Source organism: Mirounga angustirostris, unplaced genomic scaffold (genome assembly GCF_029215605.1).
Source record: "Mirounga angustirostris isolate CCGP_5_RB_7025 unplaced genomic scaffold, mMirAng1.0.hap1 SCAF_16, whole genome shotgun sequence".
Classification (NCBI taxonomy): domain Eukaryota; kingdom Metazoa; phylum Chordata; class Mammalia; order Carnivora; family Phocidae; genus Mirounga; species Mirounga angustirostris.
In genome coordinates, this window is record NW_026991724.1 from 25,910,628 (window position 1) to 25,928,906 (window position 18,279).

The 18,279-nt window shown below is 44.2% G+C and overlaps 1 protein-coding gene across 8 annotated transcripts in view; it reads left to right on the top strand.

The window, feature by feature from the left end:
* The first annotated feature begins 2,500 nt into the window (after positions 1-2,500).
* CNOT1 (CCR4-NOT transcription complex subunit 1) overlaps positions 2,501-18,279 on the top strand; it is a 108,426-nt gene continuing 92,647 nt past the window's right edge. For all 8 annotated transcript variants that reach the window (XM_045891008.3, XM_064580638.1, XM_045891011.3 and 5 more), the window contains exon 1: positions 2,501-2,653. The gene's annotated coding sequence lies outside the window, so the exon portion shown is untranslated. The remainder of the gene's footprint in view (positions 2,654-18,279) is intronic.

Consider the following 18,279-nt stretch of genomic DNA (forward strand, 5'->3'; position numbering starts at 1 on the left):
TATGTAAATAGGGACAAGGTTTTTTTGTTGTTTTTTTTTTTAAAGATTTTTATTTATTTTTTGACACAGAGAGAGAGAGAAAGCGAGAGAGGGAACACAAGCAAGGGGGAGTGGGAGAGGGAGAAGCAGGCCTCCCGCTGAGGCAGGGCTCGATCCCAGGTCGCTGGGATCATGACTGGAGTGGGAGGCAGACGCTTAACGACTGAGCCACCCAGGCGCCCCGGGACAAAGTTATTTTTTCCTACACAAATGGTAACATACTGATTATGCTATTTTTTTTTCTATTGTACACCTTTTTTTCACTTAACAATAAATCTTGGAATCATCCCATATCAGTACATATAGATTTGCCTCATTCTTTTTTAAAACTTCATAGTATTCCATTGTATGAATGTAGCAAAATTTATTTTAACCTGTTCCCTATTGTTTCCAATTTTGGGAGGCCCCATAAACAATGTGTCAGTGAATTTTTATACATTCGTATCTGTAAAAATTTGCAATATTTACTTGTGAAATAAATCCTAGACATGGAATTACTGGGTCAGTGGGTCTATGCACTTTTAGTTTTGATAAACTTGCCCAAATGCTGCTATCCACAGAAGTTTTAGCAATTTTATACAGCAACAAGGTATACAAAGGTGTATTCCTTATCCTTGGTCCGTTTAAGGGGCCTTTCACCACTAACATTATAATGCAAGTCTATTTCTCTGTTTCCTGATTTTTCAACATTCGTTTGTGTGTCTACCACATGCCAGGCACTGGGTTAGCTGCTGAGAATACAGCTATAAACAAGACCAAAGCAATCCTTGCCCTTGCTGTATGTGGGGTCCCTGGGTTTCATACAGTTGCTTGAAAACAGAAGACACTGAGTAAATGTCTGCTGAAAGAGCTGGCCTCCAGATGTCAAAAAGGATTTTTAGGACATTATGCTAAGTGAAATAAGCCTGTTACAAAAAGACAAATACTGCATGATTCCACCTATATAAGGCATCTAAAGTAGTCAAACTCTTAGAAAGTAGCATGGCCGTTGTCAGGGATTGGAGGGAGGAAGCTGGGAGTTGTTCAATGAGTATAGAGTTTCTGTTTTACAAAATGAAAAAGTTCTAGAGATCAGTTGTACAATATGCATATAGTTAACCTAACTGTACAGTACATTTAAATACAGTTAGGATAAATTTTATGTTGTTTGATCACAATTTAAAAAAAAAAGTGTTTTGAGGGCGCCTGGGTGGCTCAGTTGGTTAAGCGACTGCCTTCAGCTCAGGTCATGATCCTGGAGTCCCTGGATCGAGTCCCGCATCGGGCTCCCTGCTCGGCAGGGAGTCTGCTTCTCCCTCTGACCCTCCCGACCCTCCCCCCTCTCATGCTCTCTCTCAGTCTCTCTCTCTCAGATAAATAAATAAAATCTTAAAAAAAAAATTAAAAAAAAAAAGTGTTTTTAGGTAGTGAGACAGTTGGCTGGAGACAAGCTACTGAGTCTAGCCTAGGATGGGGTGATGAAGAGAGTAGGTTTTTTTCAAAAGGTAGAAAAAAACCAAGCAGTCCACACTTCCTTCCTGGTCCTCCCACCTTTGTCTGGGAACAAGGTGACCATAAAATCTTACATTCTGCTATAGATAAATCGTAGCAAAGGTATGTTTCTGTTTTTCTTCTGAGAGCCTTTCCGATACCTCTCTGATAGGTATCGATTCTGATACCGCATACAGGGCGTAAGCCCAAAAAGAGAACCTTAGCTTCCTATCTTTCTGTAAGGGGTCCCTTCTTCAATAGGCAAAACTAGATAAGGAGAAAGTTCTGATAAAGTGAGGCAAACTAGGACAAGTAGGAGACTACATTCCCCAGCATGCACTGCTCTCTTAGGACGTAGTCAATGACGGAAGAAGACGCGATACTTTAGCGCCAGGAATGGGGCGCGGGGATGAGGGACGACTACACATCCCAGAACGCAAAGCGCCCCTACTCTAGTTACAGTCCGCCAAAGGGACGCGAGGGGAAGGGAATGCAGCCCCGCTGTGTACCGGACTCAACATTTCCAAAGAGGAAGAAGAGTCGGGGAAAGTACCTTACTCTCACCTAAAGTAGTTCCCGCGCAGGGTGGCGAGGGTTTATGGGCCCCCTCCCTTATTTGTTGTTTCTCAGAGGCAATGCCAGGCCCCTATTGGTCGAAGACCTCGAGGGCAGGTGGGAAGTCTGTGAAGCCTCAAATCGAAGTTATCTGCGTCTCCCCATTGGTCTTCCTCTCGAGCGCAGGCGCGAGGGCTCCGACTCCAGTCCCCAGGGACGGGCGAGCGGCAATTGGCCAAAGCCCGCGAAGTAGGAGTCCGGATTGGTAGTTGCTAGCAGGAGCCTGGTTTCTTCCTTGACTTCTGCTAGTGGTAGTGTGTGATTGGTTTAAATCCGCGGGCACCTGCCGGTGATTGGGCGGGAGCCACGGGCTGCGTACGGTCATTGGCTGGTGCTGGGGCCATCCCTCCTCGGGCGGGCAGCGAATGATGAAATGGGAACGGGGAGGGGAAAGGCCGCGACGTGAGCGCGCGACCTCCGGCGCCATTTTGTAGAGAAACAAGCGGAGTTAACCGAAGAGGGGGTCGAGGAGAGCCGGAGTCGGGGACTCAGGAGTTTCCTGTGTCCAGCGCTGCCGGAACCGCCGGAGGTGAGGTGGGCCGGGGTCGGTGGCTGGGGCCGGCTGGCGGTGTCAGCTACGGAACGCGAGTGCCGGTGGACGAAGGAACGGGGGTGGTCCAGGGGCCATTGGGAGCGTTTCCCGGAGCTCCGCGGAGTGAGGGGCAGTCGGGACAGGGAAGTGGCGAGGCGGGAGAGGGCGGACTCTTCCCACGGCTCGCGGAGTCTTTGGACTCTTCAGAGTAGAGGTCGGGGCGAAGGCTTCACGGAGCGGAGGGCAGAGCGCGGGGTGAGACCAGGGGTGGTCTCCGGCCCGGGCCTGGCGGCTCTGAGGGCGGCGGCGGCGGCAATTCGGGCGACTGGGCCTCGCTTCGCGCGGGCTGCACCCTCCTCAGACCCCACGAGCTGCTCAACTGCCCGTTTCTCTCCGGGCTTCCGGATGGGTGCAGTGGGCTTCGGCCCCCGAGGCCTAGTTCCAGAGGCGAGGGTCCGTGTTTGGAGTAGTTGCAGGCTCCTGGTTCTTTCTGGTCGACCCGGGGCTGGCAGTCCCCCTCCCTCTGCCCCCGGCACATTGTCAAACCCCCGGTGTTTCGGGTGTCCGCCGGTGGGAGGGGCGAGCGGGAGCCAGCACTTCCTCATTACTTCTTGCCACAGGTTTTGTTCCACTCGCGCGCTGGGGCGCTCAGACTTTCTCCGAAGTCGGCCCTCACCCGGTTGTGCCGCTGTCTGAGCTGCAGTGGCGGTTCTGCTCTCCCGTGGGAAGTGTCCCCCCTAGTGAGCCGAACGTTTGTAGGCCTCGATGTGGGGAGAGATTCCCTTCCTACAGGTCGGGCAGGGGGGTTGCTTAAGGCCAAACCAAGTACTCTTACTCGGTACCAGTTCCTTTGCAGAATTCACCCAACTAGCCTCATACAGATAATTACCCACGCTAGGAGTACGATTTGTAGTTTAAAAAGAAAAAGAAAAAGGAAATGCCTGATATCGGTGGGTTTGGAAATGCTGTGTTTAAAATACACTTTGAGAAGTAAACTTTTCCCCTGATAACCACCCAATCAAATGTCACACTTCTTAGGACTCTAATAAAAAGTCTGTTTTCTTCCTCTAAGCTGAGTAATGATACTTAATTTCTCTCGTTATTTCTCTATCATTTTATTGCCTTGGAGGATTATTTTAACAGCCAATAATTTGAGTAAATATAATTGAGTATTTTGGGGGGAAAAATTCTGACTATTGCCCTCATGACAATCCGTTTGATAGGAATAGGGATACGTAGACGAAAAAAAGGGAGGACAAATAAAAAATTAGAAAGCAGGTCAAACAGATTAAGAACAAACGTGTTTTTGTTGAGGTATTTGGGTATAATATGTTAGTAATCTGTGGCTCAGGTTGACATTCTTACCCTTTTAAAGCTGGGCAGCATAGTATTTTAGCTATTAATAAGATATATGGTAACAGTTTAAATAGTCTTGTTTTAGGGCACTGCAGATTGTTACCTTGTCTACAGAGAAAATGAGCTGATGATACATAAAGTTTTAGGCATCTAGTTGTACCTTGACTGAAATGGTAGCATGTTGATAAAACCTGTTGAGAGTTGAGAGGGTTGGTCCCGTTTCCTTTTTTTTTTTTTTTTTTTTTTTTGGAAGACACAGCGAGAGAGGGCACACAAGCAGATGCGTTAACGACTGAGCCACTCAGGCACCCTGGGTCGGTCCCTTTTCAACAAGTATGGGTCCCAAGTCCTTCATTGGAAACTTAACTCTAGAATCAAGGCACAAAGACTTGACCATTAATAACTGAAAGCATTTCCCTTTCTTGCCTAAGATTGTATGTAATCTTAGAAGTTTTAAGGCAGGGTTTTGTGGCATCCTGGTGGAACTGAACTGAAATGCACTTGGTTTCTAACTCAGATGGGTTAGTTTCTGGCTAATTTTTTTTTTTTTTCTCTAGTCTCTAAATTTCTACTGGGCTTGTTTAAATCCCGGTCTCTTCAGCATGGAATCTTGTCAGGCTAAGTACTGTGACATTCTTCTAATTTTGGGTTATGTCATTTAAAAACAAACTACTGTGGGGCGCCTGGGTGGCTCAGATGGTTAAGCGTCTGCCTTCGGCTCAGGTCATGATCTCAGGGTCCTGGGATCGAGTCCCACGTCGGGCTCCCTGCTCTGCGGGAAGCCTGCTTCTCCCTCTCCCACTCCCCCTGCTTGTGTTCCTGCTCTCACTATGTCTCTCTCTGTCAAATAAATAAATAAAATCTTTAAAAAAAAAAAACTGTGTGAAGGCAGGAGGGGAAATGCTTGCTGTCTCTTCAAGACATTGCTTCAAGACTAAGCTCATTATTCTCGCATGTTGCTTTTTCTAAACATGTTTTGGTTAGATTCTGATATGTAGCTATGAAAAGCTTTTTAACCTGCCTAAGTTGATAAACTTGAATTTTTATTTCATTCTATGAGGTAACAAATCTTTGGCATTCAATGCCATGGAAAGGAATTTGTCCATAATACTAATTGAATGCTCACACGTTCTTTAAGACGCTAATTTTTGGTAAGATGTCTATGCTTCTGGAATGACCAAAAATAATAGCCTGCCATTTTGAAATGCTGTATTTTATGAACTGGGTATCCTTTATTAAAGTACAAAACTAACTTTCAAGTCACTTAAAAATATTAGCTGAAGCACTTTTAAAAAAAATATTTTATTTATTTATTTGACAGAGAGACAGTGAGAGAGGGAACACAAGCAGGGGGAGTGGGAGAGGGAGAAGCAGGCTTCCCGCGGAGCAGGGAGCCCGATGCGGGGCTCGATCCCAGGACCCTGGGATCATGACCGGAGCTGAAGGCAGACTATTAACGACTGAGCCACCCAGGCGCCCGTACTGAAGCACTTTTTAAATGGCCCCCTGACCAAACTGAACTTGCTGCTGGGACGTTTCAAAATGGTATCCCACTGAGCTTTATTTTAAGACCTTATATATAGAAAAATCCTACAGTTCCGGGGCGCCTGGGTGGCTCAGTTGGTTAAGCGACTGCCTTCGGCTCAGGTCATGATCCCGGAGTCCTGGGATCGAGCCCCACATCGGGCTTCCGGCTCAGCGGGGAGCCTGCTTCTCCCTCTGACCCTCTCCCCTCTCCTCTCTCATGCTGTTTCTCTCTCGCTTCCTCTCTAATAAATAAATAAATAAATAAATAAAATCTTTAAAAAAAAAAAAAAAAAAAAAAGAAAAAAAAAGAAAAATCCTACAGTTCCTTTTCTGTTTGCTCACAATTTTTACGAAGCATGTTTCAAAGCTAAAATGGACTCAAAACCTTTATGCGATAGATTATTTTAATGTAAGAATGTACCAAAGCAAATAAAACAAATTGTTCATTGAAAAGAGATGCCTGGGTGGCTCAGTTGGTTAAGTGTCTGCCTTCCGCTCAGGTCATCGAGTCCCACATGCGGCTCCTTGCTCAGCGAGGAGCCCTCTTCTCCCTCTGCCTGATGCTCTCCCTGCTTGTACTCTCTCCCTCTCTCTGACAAATAAAATCTTAAAAAAAAAAAAAAAGCACCTTTAAGAATTCAGTAATTAGAGGTGTAGACTTAATCTGAAACCCTGTGTTGAGATTTGAAGGAAATGCAGACTTTAGAAGTGTAGAGTGTAGATTTAAGAAATGCCTTTCTGTCTTTAGTGTTGGAAAGCTCAGCATAAACCTCCAGTATAAAATGTTTTGGTTAATTTTGTTAACAGTTGTTAGGAGGAAATTCCTAAAATGTGGACTGAGATGTTAAACTGTCTGCAGGAGAGGTGTGTGTGTGTGTGGGGGTACTGATTATATAAAATATAAAAGGGAATGAAGGCATATTTCGAAAGACATCATCTCTTAATCTTCATTAAGAGCTCAGCATCCATTTCAGATAATTAGTTTGAAAGTTTGTCACCTTGGATTTATAACTCATAGTTTTGAAATGCATGTTAGTTTTAAATTTTAATGTAGACTAATCATAAGAATAGATAACCCTTTGTTTCAGACCCTTTCTTTCTTCCTTTCTATTTCTCTATCCCCAACTTGGGCTTGAACTCATGATGCCAAGAACAAGAGTCCCATGCTCTACTTACTGAGCCAACCAGGTGCCCCCCCTTGCCTTTTTTTGCAGTAGCTGGCTTTCTTTCCTTGCTTTCTTGCTTGCTTTCTTTTTAAAGAGTTTATTTATTTTAGAGAGAGAGAGTGCATGAGTGAGCGGGGGTGGGGGGGAGCAGAGGGAGAGAGAGAATCCCAAGACTTTCGTGCTGAGCATGGAGCCCAACGCAGGGCTCAGTCCCAGACCCTTAGGTCATGACCTGAACTGAAATCAAGAGTTGGCACTCACCTGAAACACCCAGGCACCCCTTTGCAATAGCTTTCTAACTAATCTACATTCCCAGTGTAATTCCAGGAGTTTAGTTAATTCTTTACTGCCCAGTTGCCTCCTAAATCACTGGTTTGAAAATAGCGATCCTCTGCTCAAAAGTCCTTTAAATCCCTTGCCTGGAGCTGTGTAAGTGTTGATCCCTCCCTACCTGTGGCCTCATATGGGACTGTTACACAGTGGTTCCTGAATACATCTTTGCCCCTTTTATCTGGAATGTCATTGTTTGTGTCTACTAAAACATCTATCATTCAGACTCAAATGTGTCTGTACAAATCTCTGCCCTGATTTTCCTAAGCAAAATTGATTTCTTACATACCTCTTGGGCAGTTTCACTTACCTATAGCATATACTGTTTTGCCTTGTAAGTTTTCTGCCTCATTTTATAGTGGGTAATCTTCCCTTCCCCCTCCCCCCCAAACATGTTATTGCCCTGAATTGTAATTGAATAATGCTTCTTGTTACACTTGGGTAGATTTATAGTGTTTTTCTTGGAACTATATACTTATAATTCTGTTGACATCTTTTAGATGGTTAAACTTTGAAAGCTAGTCATACCGAATTATGGTATCATCCTTGAGGAAATTGAAGCCAAGGAAAGTAAGGTGACTTTCTTAGTTTAAGGTCAGACAGACCAGGTTTTCCTACTATAGCGTAATGTTCATTCTGTCTTTCCACATTCTGCTTGACTTCAATACAAGGAAAAGAAAGATGTATGAATTCATCAAAAAAAGAGCATTGGGGTGTCTGGTAGCTAGGTCAGTTAAGTGTCCGATCCTTTTTTTTTTTTTAAGATTTTATTTATTTATTCGACAGAGAGCGAGCGAGAGAGGGAACACAAGCAGGGGGAGTGAGAGAGGGAGAAGCAGACTCCCCGCGGAGCAGGGAGCCCAGTGCGGGGCTCGATCCCAGGACTCTGGGATCATGACCTGAGCCGAAGGCAGACGCTTAACGGCTGAGCCACCCAGGCGCCCCCCCCCCCCTTTTTAAAGATTTATTTATTAGAACACGTGCAAGCAAGGGAACGAGAAGCAGACTCCTCGCTGAGTGCGGAGCTCAATGAGGGGTTTGATCTCATGACCCTGAGATCATGACCTGAGCTGAAATCAAGAGTTGGATGTTCAACTGACTAAGCCACCCAGGTGCTCCAAGACTTGATCTCAGGGTCATGAATTCAAGCTCTGCTTAAAAAAAAAAAAAAAAAAAATTCTACAGAATTAAACTGTTTCTTTCTTTCTTTTCTTTTCTTTTTTTTTTTTAAGATTTTATTTATTTATTTGACAGAGAGAGACACAGTGAGACAGGGAACACAAGCAGGGGGAGTGGGAGAGGGAGAAGCAGGCTTCCCGCGGAGCAGGGAGCCGGATGTGGGGCTCGATCCCAGGACGCTGGGATCATGACCTGAGCCGAAGGCAGACGCTTAACGACTGAGCCACCCAGGCGCCCCAGAATTAAACTGTTTCTTAGGTAATTAATTACCTAGGGAGATTTTTTCTTTACTCCTAATGTGTGTTTTCCCCAGTTTTATTTTTATAAAGATTATTTATTTATTTATTTGACAGAGAGGGAGAGACAGCGAGAGAGGGAACACAAGCAGGGGGAGTGGGAGAGGGAGAAGCAGGCTTCCCGCCAAGCAGGGAGCCCGATGCGGGGCTCGATCCCAGGACCCAGGGATCATGAGCTGAGCCGAATGCAGATGCCTAACAACTGAGCCACCCAGGCGCCCCTCCCCCGTTTTATTGACATAATTGATGCACAGCACTGTATAAGTTTCATATGTATAATTTAACGACTTGATCTGGATATATTGTGAGATACCGCCAATGTTTATTTGGATAAGATTTTCTTAGTTGTGACCAAATACAGATTTTTTTCCTCAGCAATTTTTTTGTAGGATGAGACACAAGATTTGAATGTTTCTTCTCTTCACTGTGAAAATACAAAACTCTAAACTGACAAAAAGGTGGTCTTTCCTGTTCTATATAGTTATTGTGAATGGTCATTATTTAACCTCAGTATAAATTAACTTGTACTTCCTTTAAGACCTCCAAAGGATGGGGAGGGACTTAGGTTTTTTTTTTTTTTAAGATTTTATTTATTTATTTGACAGAGACACAGTGAGAGAGGGAACGTAAGCAGGGGGAGTGGGAGAGGGTGAAGCAGGCTTCCCGCGAGCAGGGAGCCTGATGCGCGGGACTCGATCCCAAGACCCTGGGATCATGACCCCAGCCGAAGGCAGATGCTTAACCATCTGAGCCACCCAGGCGCCCCTGGGACTAAGGTTTTAAAATGTTCTTGAGCACTGTAAATTGAATACTGACAGATAGGAATAAGTTTTCTCTTGGTGTAGTTTTATATATATATATATGTATATATATATAATGTTACACATATTTAATATGTGTGTATTTTATACATATATATTTTAAAGATTTTATTTATTTATTTGACAGAGAGAGACACAGTGAGAGAGGAAACACAAGCAGGGTGGGTGGGAGAGGGAGAAGCAGGCTTCCCTTCAAGCAGGGCGCCTGATACAGGGCTTGATCCCCAGGACCCTGAGATCATGACCTGAGCTGAAGGCAGATGCTTAACGACTGAGCCACCCAGGCGCCCCTAATATATATTTTTAAGATTTATTTGAGAGTGAGAGAAAGTGTGTGTAAGTGTTTAAAGGGGGGGGGGCAGAGGGAGAGGAAGAGAGACAATTCCAAGTAGACTCCCCAAGCAGAGAGCCCAGCTCCAGCCCAATCTCACCATCCATGAGATCACAACCTGAGCCAAAACCAGCATTCGGATATGCAACCCCTGAGCCACTCAGGCAGCCCTGGTGTAGTTATATTTTTAAAGTAGCTTGAAGAAGGATACTCCATTATCTTTTAGTAGTCAAGCATATTTATACTATGCAGCTTTATAATTTTGTAATTACCACTGGGAAGATGCTTCTGAATATTCAGTTGATTCCAGATCAAGACCTTGATTCTTTTCTGATTTTGGAGTAGACATACTTTTCTGGTTCACTTTCTTACTTTTTTTTTTTTTAAATAGGGGTTTATTGGGGTTCTTGGTAGGCTCAATCTGTAGAGTATGGGTCTCTTGGTCTCGGGGTCATGAGTTCAAGCCCCACGTTGGGTGTGGAGCTTAACTTAAAAAAAAACAACAGGGATTTATTTGCTAGCACTATGTCATACTGTGCTGATGTATGGATTGGATTAAATCTTGAAAATTCTGAAGTATCCACAAAAGGCTATTAAATGTTCTTTAACAGTATTAAGAGTCTATTGAATCCAGTAAAATTGCTTATTTATTTATTTTTAATTTTTTAAATTTTTTAAAAGATTTTATTTATTTAGGGGTGCCTGGGTGGCTCAGATGGTTGGGCGTCTGCCTTCGGCTCAGGTCATGATCCCTGGGTCCTGGGATCGAGCCCCATGTCCGGCTCCCTGCTCAGGGGAGCCTGCTTCTCCCTCTCTCTCTACCTGCTGCTCTGCCTACTTGTGCTTTCTCTCTCTGTGTCAAATAAATAAAATCTTAAAAAAAAAAGATTTTATTTATTTATTTGACAGAGCGAGACAGCGAGAGAGGGAACACAAGCAGGGGGAGTGGGAGAGGGAGAAGCAGGCCCCCTGCGGAGCAGGAAGCCCGATGCAGGACTCGATCCCAGGACCCTGGGATCGTGACCTGAGCCGAAGGCAGACGCTTAACCACTGAGACACCCAGGTGCCCTAAAATTGCTTATTTAAAGTGGCGTGGTTAGGAAGCAGTTTAGCTCTTGCTTCATTTATTATCTCATTTCAAACCTATTTACTACTTATTGACCATTATGCCTTTGAATATTTCCTTAACCCTTGTCAGCAAGTTTTATACTAGGCTTTTCTAAGCTCAGTAATACATAATTTTGGGACGTTCATGATTGGATTATTCCCACTTGTTTGCACTCTTTAGTTTGGGTAATAGAGAGTTAAGCCTACCATGTATATACCCACTATTATGGCATGAATATCTATTCATGACTATTCCCTTTCCCTAGGGTGACTGGCTGGCTCAGTTGGTAGAGTCTGTGGCTCTTGATCTTGGAGTCATGAGTTTGAGCCCCACATTGGGTGTAGAGATTACTTAAAATATATATATATAATAGGGGTGCCTGGGTGGCTCAGTCGTTAAGCGTCTGCCTTCGGCTCAGGTCATGATCCCAGGGTCCTGGGATCGAGCCCCGCATGGGGCTCCCTGCTCCGCGGGAAGCCTGCTTCTCTCTCTCCCACTCCCCCTGCTTGTGTTCCCTCTCTCACTCTGTCGAATAAATAAAATCTTAAAAAAAATATATATATATATATTTAAAAAATCAAATACTGTTTTTTAAATTACTATTTATATATTTATTTCACAAAGAGAGAGAGAGAGAGACAGCGAGAGAGGGAACACAAGCAGGAGGAGTGGGAGAGGCAGAAGCAGGCTTCCCGCGGAGGAGGGAGCCCCATGTGGGGCTCCATCCCAGGACCCTGGGATCATGACCTGAGCCGAAGGCAGACGCTTAACGACTGAGCCACCCAGGCACCCCAAGAATCAAATAGTGTTTAAAAAAAGGGAGGCACCTGGCTGGCTCACTGGCTTAGTTGGTAGAGCTTTCAACTATTTTTTTTTAAATTCTTTTATTTAGGGTGCCTGAGTGGCTCAGTTGGTTAAGCGACTGCCTTCGGCTCAGGTCATGATCCTGGAGTCCTGGGATGGAGTCCTGCATCAGGCTTCCTGCTCAGTAGGGAGTCTGCTTCTCCCTCTGACCCTCCCCCCTCTCATGTGCTCTCTCTCTCTTTCTCATTCTCTCTCTCAAATAAATAAAATCTTAAAAAAAAAAAATTCTTTTATTTATTTATTTGAGAGCCCGCACGCGCCAGAGAGAGACAGAGACAGACAGTGAGAGAGAGCAGGAGCTGGGAGGAGAGGGAGAAGCAGACTCCCCACTGAGCAGGGAGCCCAACTCGGGGCTCTATCCCAGGGCCCTGGGATCATGACCTGAGCTGAAGGCAGACACTTAACTGACTGAGCCACCCAGGCGCCCTGAGCTTGCAACTCTTGATCTTGGGGTTGTAGCCTTGAGCCCCATGTTGGGTGTAGAGATTGCTTAAAAATAAAATGTCGGGAGCCTGGATGGCTCAGTCATTTAAGCTATCGACTCTTGATTTCAGCTCAGGTCATCTCAGGGTTGTGAGATGGAGCCCTGCCTCCAGGCTCTGCACTGGATGGAGCCTGCTTAAGATTCTTCCCCGCATCGGGCTCCCTGCTCAGCGGGAAGCCTGCTTCTCCCTCTCCTCCCTGCTTGTGTTCTCTCTGTCACTATCTGTCTCTCTATCAAATAAATAAATAAAATATTAAAAAAAAAAAAGATTCTCTGTCTCCCTCTCCCCAACACACTCTGCCTCTCTGCCTCTCTCTCTAAATAAATAATAAAAATAAAATCTTAAAAAAAAATTCCTCTTCCCTTTCAGACGGATAAATATGCCAAATATTGCAGACGTTGAGGTGGTCTGTCCAAATGTAAAATGTAGAAATTATATGAAAGTATTTGGTCATGCCCAGTCATTAAGCCCTTAAGTTTTCTGGCAACCACAAAACATTAGTACGATACCTTAATATACTAAGTTAGTTCTGGAATATATATTTACATAAATTTTAAGATTTTATTTATTTGACAGAGAGAGACCGTGAGAGCAGGAACACAAGCAGGGGGAGTGGGAGAGGGAGAAGCAGGCTCCCTGCCAAGCAGGGAGCCCGATGCGGGACTCAACCCCAGGACCCTGGGATTGCGAGCCGAAGGCAGACGCCTAACAACTGAGCTACCCAGGTGCCCCAGTTTTGGAATATTTGTATAAAGCTTTGTAGAGATCTTCTGTGTTTGGGTTTCAGTGACTAATTCTCTCGTAATGTGCTATTATTACCTACTTTGCTTCTACTCTTGGTCCCCTATAGTTTGTTCTCAGTTCATCTAAAGTGATTTTTAGGTTTTGAAAGTCCTATCATGTCTTCCTGTTCAAAACCACCTGTTGGTTCGCCATTTGTTTTTAGTAAAAGCCAGAGTCCTTTCATTACCTACAGGATTTAACTCTGCCCTATACCTCCTCATGTATTCCTCCTTTTCCCCAACATACTCTCCTTACCCCCACTCCCCCCAGTAGGTTTCCTTTAAGTACCTTTGGCCTTCTTGCTTTGCCTTACACATGCTGTGCACTCTCTTAGGAAGCTTTTGCACCAACTGACCAATCCTTTTGCCTATAACATTTTCTCTCAGATGTGTGCATAGCTAAACCCCTCAACTCCTTCAGGTCTCCTCAAGACTTCGTTCTTGGGGTTCCTGGGTGGCTCATTTGGTTAAGTGACTGACTTCGGCTCAGGTCATGATCCCAGGGTCCTGGGATTGAGTCCCACATTGGACTCCCTGCTCATCGGGGATCCTGCTTCTTCCTCTCCCCATGCCGCTCCCCCTGCTTGTGCTTTCCGGCTCTCTCTCTGTCAAATAAATAAACAAAATCTAAAAAAAAAAAAAAAAAAAAAAAAGACTTTGGGGGCGCCTGGGTGACTCAGTCATTAAGCGTCTGCCTTTAGCTTGGGTCATGATCTCAGGGTCCTGGAGTCAAGCCCTGTGTTGCAATCCCCGCTCTGTGGGAGGCCTGCTTCTCCCTCTCCCACTCCCCCTGCTTGTGTTCCCTATTGCTGTGTCTCTCTCTATCAAATAAATAAAATCTTAAAAAAACAAAAAAAGACTTCTTTCTCAATAAGGCTCACTCTGACCACCACACTAATTGCAACCCTTCAGTCTCCCTATTTTTTGGTTCACTTTACCTTGGTGTTTTCTTTTTCTGTAGTACTTAGCATTTCCTATATGTTTCATATATATATTTTTATATTTCATTTTTTAAAGTAATTTCTCCTCCCCAATGTGGGGCTCGAACTCACAATCCTGAGATTAAGAGTCACATGCTCTACTGACTGAGCCAGCCAGGTGCCCCATTTCATTATTTATGATTATATTTCTCACCTCCAGTGGGAATGCAGGAATATATGTATGTCTGTTCACTGATGTATTTCAAATACCTGACACATGGTGAATACTCAGTAAATATTTGATTGGGTTAATATGTATAATAAAAGTGCATAAACTGTTCCTGTAATAGGCTGTGGTAGCCACTTCACATAAGTCATATACTATTTCTTACTATCTGATGAATTTAAGTTGTGCTTGGCTTTGTGTTAACTTTGTGGAAAGCTAGACTTGAGGTGTTCACATCTAGGGCTCACCCTACAGAAAATAGATGCAAAAGCCATTTTCTCAGCAAGGGCACTATTGGTGTTTGGGCAGGATAGTTCTTTGTTGGTGGTGCTGTCCTTTGGTTATTTCATCTCCAGTTTTCATTAAGTGCCAGTGGCTCTTCCACTCTTACACATTTTAGAACGCTTTTGGAGATTACATGGCCCTCCAGTTTATTCCAGTAAATAACCTCTTGAGGAAGATTTGTTTTCAGGATTATTTACTTTAGAGCCAATTACTATTGGTGTAAATCACAAATTACTTAAAATTTAATTTTACAGTGTCACAAGTGAGGTGACTACGTGAAGAGAAGAAATAGCCTATTTCACTGATTCTAAAACATTGTCAACATTTTAACATCTCTGAAATTGGATGTATCATGTTCTAAGAAGAGTACTGTCCAGTAAACTTTCTTAGTGACACATAAGTAGAGATGCTTCTGTACTTAAAGACTAACCAATCTATGTGGCGCCTGGATGACTCAGTCGGTTAAGCATCTGACTTGATCTCAGCTCAGGTCTTGATCTCTCTCCAGGTCGTGAGTTCAAGCTCTGCGTTCGGCTGTATGCTGGACATGGCATGGAGCCTACTTCAAAAAAAAAAAAAAAAAGACTAACCTGAAATGAGATTATGGAAAATTATCTCCATTTAATGGAGGGTGATGAAGGTGGAAGAACTTTCCCAAACTTTGGCTACATTTTTTTGGTTCTGTCTAGTCAAATTGTATTTTAGGGAATTAGAAATTGATATGATAATGGAGTTGTCAGAGTTCTGGAATGTTTTCAGTGCCCTCAAAGCTGCTTGGCAGTGATGGTGAGGAAGAGCTGTGGAATAAGCCTAAGGCATGTCTCTGGGAGCTGATGTAAAGGATGATACACAGGAAACAATAGTGAGCAGTGTGATTAAATTTTACAGTGCATCAGACATACTAAAGGGGAAGAGAGGTAGATTAGTAGATTAGCCTGTAGATGATCTGAAGTGGTTTGGGAGATTTTGGAGGGGCTGGGGTTTGGGCTAGACCCTGGTCTTATTACCTCATGCATTATCCACTTATGGAGGAGTCTTGGCCTGCCTCCTGGTAACCACTAACTTCCCTCTTTTGAAGGTTATCAATGATCACTTAGTTGCTAATTCTGATAATTTATAATTCCTGTATACTTTTGGTACACTGCCAACTATACCTTTATTTTTAAAAATACTTATTTTTATTTTTGAGAGAGAGCAAGCGGGGGGGGGGGCGGGGAGGGACAGCAGGAGAAGGGGAGAAGGAATCTCAAAAAGACTCCCTGCTCCAGTGGGGAGCTCATCACAGGGCTTGATCCCACAACCCCTGAGATCATGACCTGAGGCAAATCAAGAGTCAGATGTGTAACTGACTGAGCCACCCAGGCGCCCCTGACAACTATACATTTTAAAATACCTCCCCCATGGTTTTCATGGAGTATGGATGTATTAATTATTGGTTATGGCATAGCAAAGTACCCCAAAATTCAGCCATTTAAAACTTTCTTGTTTTTTGTTTCACAGACACAGCTTGGCTAATTGCTCTTGACTCTGTCTTTCACAGAGTTGGAATGCAGGTATCCACAGGCTGAAGTCATCTCGAGGCTGAAGGGTGGAGAGTTCTTACAAGCTCACTCACCTGGCATTTGGCATGCTTCGAGTCCTTGCTGACTGTTGGTTGGGAGACATCTGTTGCTTGCCACATTTGCCTTCTCCATAGGGCTACTCAGCATGGCAGCTCACTTGTCTTGGAGCACATGCTCAGAGAGAGGCGAACAAGGCGGAAGTCAGTCTTTTTGTAATTTAATCTTGGAAGTGACGGTTTTCTTCTTTTGAAGCCACATTTACGGTCCATCCCGTTCATAAGGGGAGGGGATACGTAAGGACAGACCTATTAGGCAGGGATTGTTGGGTTATTTTATTTTATTTTTATTTTTTTATTTTTTTTTAAAGATTTTATTTATTTGACAGAGAGACCGCGAGAGAGGGAGCACAAGCAGGGGGAGTGGGAGAGGGAGAAGCAGGCTCCCCACTGAGCAGAGAGCCCAATGTGGGGCCCGATCCCGGGACCCCGGGACCATGACCCGAGCTGAAGGCAGATGCTTAACGACTGAGCCACCCCGGCACCCCTGTTGGGTTATTTTAGAGGCTGCCTGCCACAAGGACATTTGTCAAAGAATCGTCCTTGGAGGTCTCTTTGGGGATGCTATCTGTTTGTAGGTTTTACTTACTACCACTAAGTAGAGGACTCTGCTTGGCTTCTGATAATATGCATTCTAAGTTTCTTCTATCACTCTGGCTACTCTTCATTTCGCTTCTTGTGTTTCTCTCTCTCCTTTTAAGATTTTTTTTTTAATTTATTTTATTTTTACTATTTTAAGATTTATTTATTTGACCGAGAGAGAGAGAGAGAGAGAGGGCTCGCGCACAAGCAGGGGGAGGGGGAGAGGGGGAAGCAGGCTTCCCGCTGAGCAGCCCGATGCGGGGGGGTTCGATCCCAGGACTCTGGGATCTGACCTGAGCCAAAGGTGGACGCTTAACCACTGAGCCACTCAGTCATGCTGAGTTCCTCTTTTTCTATCCCCCTTTAAAATGCTAAGCTTCTTTAGGATTCTAAAACCCTTATTTTCATTCTATAGTTCTCATTTGCTGTTTCTTTTAAATGTTGATGACTCCCAGATCTATTATTTGCAGCTCACCCTTGCTGTTCTGCAGGCTGTAATTCTCAACTGCCCAGTGGATTTCATCTGTGTCACTCCAGATATGTCCCAAATAGAATTCCTCATTTTCTTTCTTGCCATGTAAACTTTGTCTTCTCTGTTGTTTCATGTCAGAAGTAAGCGGAACCCAGGTGCTTAGTGGAAATGTATTTGATTCTTCTTTTGGTTCAGTTCTCTTGCTTATTCGAATACACAGTTTCAGAGTCCTTGCATTTCCCTCCTTAATGGGCTCACTTCTCTTTTCCTCTAATATATATTTTTTAAAAACATTTATTTATTTGAGAGAGAGCATGAGCAGGGGCAAAGGGAGCGAGAGAATCTTAAGCAGGTTTCATGGTCAGCGGGGAAGCCCATCGTGGGGCTTGATCTCAGGACTGTGAGATCATGACCTGAGCTGAAATCAAGAGTTGGATGCTTAACCGACTGAGCCATCCAGGAGTCCAGCTTCTAAAAATTTTTACCTGATCCTGTCCTTTGTTAGTAGGCAAAGCAGGTTAGTGTTGTAACAAACAACCCCAAGATATCAGTGGCTTAACAGAGTAGACATTTATATTCAGATAACTTTTATTGAGAGTGTTCATTAGGTTGCCTTATTCAGGAACCTAGGCTCCTTCCATCTTATGGCACTTGTTTTCTCTAGAGGGAGTCCTCTTCATTTAGCTGGCAGATGGTGATAAAACCAGAAGGTCAAGAGTAGGAGGTTTTATGGACCAGGTCTGGAAGTGGCTGGTATCACTTTTGGCCTACATTTCATTGGCTAGAACTTAGTTTCTTGGCCACTTCTATGCAAGAGAGGCTGAGAAATGTAATCTAGCTATTTAGTGAGGAAGAGGAAACATTAGGTGAGCATGTAGCTAGTCTGTCCTACTCCCTGATTCCCTAAGATATATTCAAACCAATCTGTGTAGCTTCCAGGATCGTCTTTTTTTTTTTTTTTTTTTTTTTAAGATTTTTATTATTTGAGGGCACCTGGGTGGCTCAGTTGGTTAAGCGACTGCCTTCGGCTCAGGTCATGATCCTGGAGTCCCGGGATCGAGTCCCGCATCGGGCTCGCTGCTCGGCAGGGAGCCTGCTTCAGCCTCTGACCCTCCCCCCTCTCATGTGCTCTCTGTCTCTCTCATTCTCTCTGTCTCAGATAAATAAATAAAATCTTTTTTTTTTTTTTTAAAGATTTTATTTATTTATTTGACAGAGAAAGACACAGCGAGAGAGGGAACACAAGCAGGGGGAGTGGGAGAGGGAGAAGCAGAC